Source organism: Pteropus vampyrus, unplaced genomic scaffold (genome assembly GCF_000151845.1).
Source record: "Pteropus vampyrus isolate Shadow unplaced genomic scaffold, Pvam_2.0 Scaffold40, whole genome shotgun sequence".
NCBI classification, from domain to species: domain Eukaryota; kingdom Metazoa; phylum Chordata; class Mammalia; order Chiroptera; family Pteropodidae; genus Pteropus; species Pteropus vampyrus.
In genome coordinates, this window is record NW_011888821.1 from 4,271,444 (window position 1) to 4,277,749 (window position 6,306).

The following is a 6,306-nucleotide window of genomic DNA, read 5'->3' on the forward strand; positions in this document are numbered from 1 at the left end:
ACACACACACACACACACACAAAGTTGTTTTTAAATGAATAAATAGTAGATCCCACCACATTTCTGCAACATACTTTTATTCACTTGACCACATATCAGCAGCATTTCTGCAGGTGTCATTGGACTGAGCAGTTCCACCTGCATAAGTCTACCTACCCCCCCTCCCCCGCCCCCGGCCAGGGCCTTCCTTTGGAAATAGAATGCCAGCCACAAGTGTGGGGTGTATGTCACTTTAAATATCCAAGTAGCCACCTTAAAAAAAAAAAGCAAAAAGAAACAAGTGAAATTCATTTTAATGTTTTCTTTAACCCAGTAATATCCAAAATGTTGTCAGTTTTACATGCCATTAATATAGAAATGACGAGCTACTTTGCACCCTCCTGTTCCTACCAAGTCCTGACGAGCCTGTTTCAGGTGTTCAGCAGCCCCTGGGCTCGAGGCTCCCATATTGGACAGTGGGCCCACAGTGATGAACCGTGAACTCTCACAGATGAGCAGAGCATACACATGTGACCAATTCATCGCAACCCTCCTGGCGACAGCCACAAAGTTGCAGGCAACCTCAGTGTGTATTGGCAGGGCCTGGCCGGTAACTTGCAGCTGGTCTGCCGGAAGCTGCAGGCAGCCAGAAAGAGTGAGTTAAAGGACGGCCCTGAGAAGGCTCACGGGGAGGGCGGCCTCCATGTTATTGAGAGCTGCCTTAAAAAAACGTGAAAACATCCATTAAAGAAAATATTCATTTGGGGATTTATTTAAATTAATAGACCATTTTTAGAGCAGTTTAGGTTTACAAATAATTGAGCAGAAAGTACAGAGCATTCTCATATCCCGTCTCCATAGCCCTCACCTCAGTTCCCACTATTATTAACATCTTGTTATAATTGACGAACCAAATACTGATACACTGTTATTAGCTAAAACCTATGGTTTACATCCGGGTTAACTCTGTTGTACGCGTCTGTGGGTTTTGGCAAATGTGTAATGACATGTGGCCACGATTACAGCATTGTGCAGACGAGTTTCACTGCCCTGAAAGTCCCCCGTGTCCCTCCCCCTAGTCCTTGGGACCAAGGATCTCTTCACTGTCACCATAATTTGTCTTTTCCAGAGTACCACATTCATTATTTTTTAGGGCATAAATAGACCAAATTTTGTTAGTATATTCCAAATATTAAGAGTAGATATGGGGTTGAAATGAGAGACCTTCACTTTTAACTTTATATGTCCATGAGTCATTTTTAAAGAGCATGTTGCCATTAAAATTATTTTAATGAAGCTTCTCAGACAGGCAAAGTACCTTATCTCCAATCTCTGGGGATTAAAAACATCAAACATTTTATGTAGATCCGAATCCCCCCCTTGACTCTTTTCTTCCCCATCTCATTCCCTTTCTTCTCTCTCCCCAAATACTGGTGGTGGTTGTCATTATATTCCCAGTCGGAACACTCTTGTGCAGCTAAAATCTTTGTATGTATCATGTAACTCGCTTTGTTTGTCGGGAGTCGCGTGTGAGACTCGCCCTGATGGTCACATGTGGGTGAGGATGAGTGGGGCGGGGCTGAGCTTCCATTTGTGCTGTTGATAACTACCTCCTAACCGATGTTGTCACTTCCCCTCCATGGATGCTTACGGTGTTTCCAATTGTCTGCCATTGCTAACAGTGTTGCAGTGACTAACTCTGCACCCGTGCTCAGCAGACGGCGTTCGGCAGACCTGTAGTTCTTGAATTCCAGCGCGAAGCAGAATCACCCGGAGGGCTTAGGGAAACACCCATTGCTGGCACCCAGCCCAGAGGCGTGTGTGTGTGTGTGTGTGTGTGTGTGTGTGTTTCTTTCCCCAGTTTGTCTGGGGTGGAACCTGAGAATCTACATGTCTTAACAGTTCTCAGGTGATGCTGATGCGGGGGGTCGGGGGGGGTTCTGAGGACCCCATTGTGAGAGCCGCTGGCAGTTGTGGAGGGATATGGGGCTGCTGGATGAGCCCAATGTGAACATGACCCAACACACACACACACGCACGCCTCTTCCTCTGCCCTTTCTCTACATCCTCACCAGCATTTGGCATTGTCAGGTTTCACGGTTTTTACCAATCCGTTGGATGGCTTGCATTTCTCTTTTTTTCCCCTTTATTTTTTAAACTGAACTTGTGTCGAAATAATTTTAGATTTGCAGAAAAGTTGCTGGGTTAGTGCAGAGGGTTCCCCTCTACCGCTCACCCACATTCCTGCCTTGTTCACATTGCATTTACGAAAACCGAAAACACAGCATTGGTGCGCTACTCTTATGATACTGCAGACTTGATTCAGATTTCAGGTTTTTCCACTAATGTCCTTTTACTGTCCCAGGATCCAAACTAGAGTCCCATGTTGCATTTAGTGTATTCTTTTAAAATTAATGTAATAACAAGAAAACGGCGGCGGGGGTGGGGGAGCCCCTGCAGGCGTAGGTGTGTTCATTGGGGAGTGGGGGAAGGGCGGCACAGTGTCTGGCTGGGTGCAGCTGGGGTCTTGTCAACCTACAGGCCCCGGGGTGCATGGGCTTCCAGTGCAGCCACCACCATTAGGGATAAGGGACGACCTGGGCTTTTCCATCTTGGGGTCCTAGGAGAGGATGGGGAAAGGGACTTGGGGACCCTTGTGTGGAGGAGGTTAGGGTAGGGGGAAGAGGCTCTGGGGAGGCTAAACTCAGAATTCAGGTCTTTTACTCTTATGGTCCAGGTTGTAAGGGGGAGAATGAAGGGGGGGTCAAGTTTAAATTGGGGGTGTGTGGTCCGAGAGAAGTCTCTGCTAAATGACCTTTAGCTGAGACCCCACAGGGCAGGTAGGAGTTAGTTGGGAGGAGCATGCGGAAGCGCGTTCTGAGAGAGAGTTTGGGGAGTCAGAGGACCGGTGAGAGTCCCCCTGCTTCTCCCTTGCATGCACCCCCTTCACCCGCTTCACCCTGCTGCTGCAGAACCCGGGATCCTGAGGCCTCCTGGCTAGTCTTCCAACACAAGGCGTTCCAGCGTCAGGGCCTTTGCACTGGCCATTCTCTCTGTCTGGAACACTCTGGCCCCATAGCTTTGCCTGGCTGGCTGCTTGTCACACAGGTCTCTGGCTCTTGAGAGGGGTCCTCCCTGGCCTCCCTGCCTGGTGTTCCTCCTCCTCTTCCTAATCATTATCACTCTCCTGTTTCATTCGTCTCGTCATAGCCCTAACTGTGATCTGAAATCATCTTTGTGTATTTGTTTACCCCTCAACCTTGTCTGCCCTGTTCCCTGCCACGTCCCCAGAGCCTAGTGCAGGGAGTGAAGGTACATTCTAGGTGCTTATTGGATGAATGCTCTTTGTCCACTTCCTTGTTCTGCATAGTTACAAATCACTGGTGCCTTCTCCCAGGAAATGCTCTCCGAGGGCTGTCAGAGATTCTCCTCCTCAACCCTTGGGGGGTTAGAGACGGCCTCTTGGGAAATCGGAAGGAAACTATGGCCCTTGCCCCAGAACTCAGTATTTTGCACCCTGCAGTTCTGGGTGAGGACACCTGATACACAAAGAATTCTGGAACAAGTGGCGAACAAACACTGCCAGGTGTGCAATGTGGGCTTGGCATACAGAGGGGTTTGAGGCAGGCCACGTGCTCCAGACAGAGGGTCCTCAGATGCACTAACTGTGATAGTGCCCAGTGTTCTTGTCCAAGGGGGTGTGACATCAGGGTCACACAGGCTCTGGACTTGGTGAGGGGTCAGGGCGGGGAGGCTGCAGTTCCCTGTATCTAGAGGGCTTCATGGAGGTGTGGGCCTTCAAATGGGGCTTTGAGGGGTGAGTAGGAGTTCTCAAAGCCACTGAGGAAGGAAAGGACATTCATTTAGGTGCTAAATATGTTATTCATGAAAATCTTACTCCAAATGAAAAGCAGTTTGGGGGTGCTGTTGTCTCCTTTGTCAGGCTGCCCAAATCTGATTGCAGAGACACTCTAGCAGACCCACCGAACAAAGGCTCTGGGGCCAAATAATTTCAAAAAGTAAAATTAGAAGAACCTCTGAAAAAAGTGTGCTTACACCCAAAAAAGAGCTGTTTCATGTGGCTCATGGGTCGTTTTGTAGGTTTTCTGTGATGTGGAGCGGGGCCTCCTCAGGAAGTCATTCCAGGGCCTTTGAGGTCTCGAAACAGCTCTGTACAGCCATGCAGGAGAGTGTTTGGCAGTTTCTTCTGAAGTGGAACATACGTCTGCCCTGTGGCCCAGCAGTCCCACTTGTAGGTATTTGCCCAGGAGAAAAGAAAGCGTATTTCCTCCAAAGACGTGTACACAGATGTTCGAATGTTTGTTCAAATGTTTGCAGCAACTTTGTTCCTAACAGCCCCAAACTGGAAACACCCCAAATAGTCACCCACAGGAGTTGGAATAAACAGATTGAGGTACATCCACTCAGTAGGGCTCAGCAGTAAAACAGAGCACATTGTCCCTACACAGAGCTTCACACGTCATCGTCACACGTGTCTGGTGAAAGAAACCAGACAAGAAAGGGTCACACCGCGTGGTTGTTGCTTTGTATGCAGTTCAAGAACAGACAAATCTATGGTAATTACGAAGGCAGAGCAGTGGTTACTTCTGCCGGGGCGGGGGCGGGGGGGCATGGAGGTTGGGAAGGAGCACAAAAGAAGCTCCTAGAGGCTGGGGATGCCCTTGATCTTGATGTGAGTGGTGGATACCTATGTATAAAAGAGCGTGAAGCTGGACGTTTAAGGCTAATACAGTTCATATACTTTGTTACGTAAATGTTATTCCTGGGGGAATAAAAAGCAGCCCTGGGGGTGCCTGATAACACACACAGCTCCAGCTGCAGCAGGCAGGGTACGATAAGGCACTTGTTTGACGGGAAAGAGAAACTCAGCTGCCAGCCAGGGTTAGTTTTCACTTTCCCGCCTGGTCAGCAGTTGGGTTGTGCAGGGGCCGCCCACTAGACGGGAGGCCAGCAAGAGATGCTGGGGGCGGCCGCACAGCCAGCTGTTTGCACGTGCCCATCCCCAGGAGGGCCGTACACAGAGACCACGAGTGCCACACGATGGACACAGCCCTGGCAACTAGTGGCCACTTGCCTAGTCCTCGAAATCTCCTCTGCAGCCCCTCTGCTTGAGCTCTCTCCACTCTCCAGGCTGGGCCTTCAGTTTCCCCATCTGCAAAAGGGGATCAGAGCCCCATCTTCCAGTGTAGGGATAGAGGTGTTTACAGCATGTGTTTGTGCTCCATGTATTGACGTTGGGGGCTGTCAGGAAAAATTAAAAAAGCATGCAGGAAACATGAACGGTTTTGAGCCGTTCATTTTATATATGTTTGTATTTAAATTAAAATATAAAAGAAACCTAGCAGAAGGAAAGCCGAACTGTGTCCAAATATGTTTCATCTGAGGAGAGAAAAGTGTGAAATTCATATTACACCAAATTATTAACATTGTTTTTCGCAGAAGGTTGAATTAAAGAAAGGGAGAACATAGCACTTTAGCACACCTACCTTTGTCCTGGGTGACAGCTTTCAGTCTGCAGGGGTAGTAGTTTGTGGTTTTAAAAAAGAAAAAGTTAATAATTACGAGAGAAAAAAGTGCTTTGAGAACTATTTGTAACTGTCTCCAGACCCTGTGGCTAAGATCCTCCCGGGACATCTGTTACAATGCAGGAGTCTGTGTGTCTAGGGAACGCCAAAGGCGTCTTCTGATGAGGGCGGCTGTGCTGATACTCCCCACGTCCGCTGTCCAGGAGAAGTCCTCAGACTTCTTTAAAGATGGGGAAACCGAGGCCAGGATCGTTTTGAGGCTGCCCCAAGTGCCTGCTGCAGTCAGCTGGCTCTCTCACCCACAAAGCCCCTCTCGGATGCCCCCATCTTACAGATGGATCAGCGGAGGCTGAGGGAGAGGACCTGACTTACCAGAGATGAGGGCCAGCAGAGGGACTTGGGGCTGAGGTTCTTTTCATTCCCCTGGGGAGCCCATGGCCTCGCCCTTCTAGACCCTTCACCCTTGCCCTGAAGCCTGAGTGCTGACCCACAGCCTGCAGAGTCCTGGCCTGAAATTCAGCTGGTGGCCCTTTGGCTGTCAGGACGAAGGGGCTGAGCAGCTGCCAGCCCTGCCTCTGCCGCCCAGGTGGGTGGGAGGTCATCCTATGTTTTCCTGCTGGGATAATGGGCGAGAGTCAGCTAACCTTCAGGCAGACAGGCTACCAGAGTGCCAGGTGAACACCACTGCTCTGGGCTGCCGGCTTGCCCCTCCCAGGCTCCCCGGCCCCAAAGCCCACCTTTGGACCAAAGGACTGCAGAGGAGGAAAAGGAAGCCACCTAG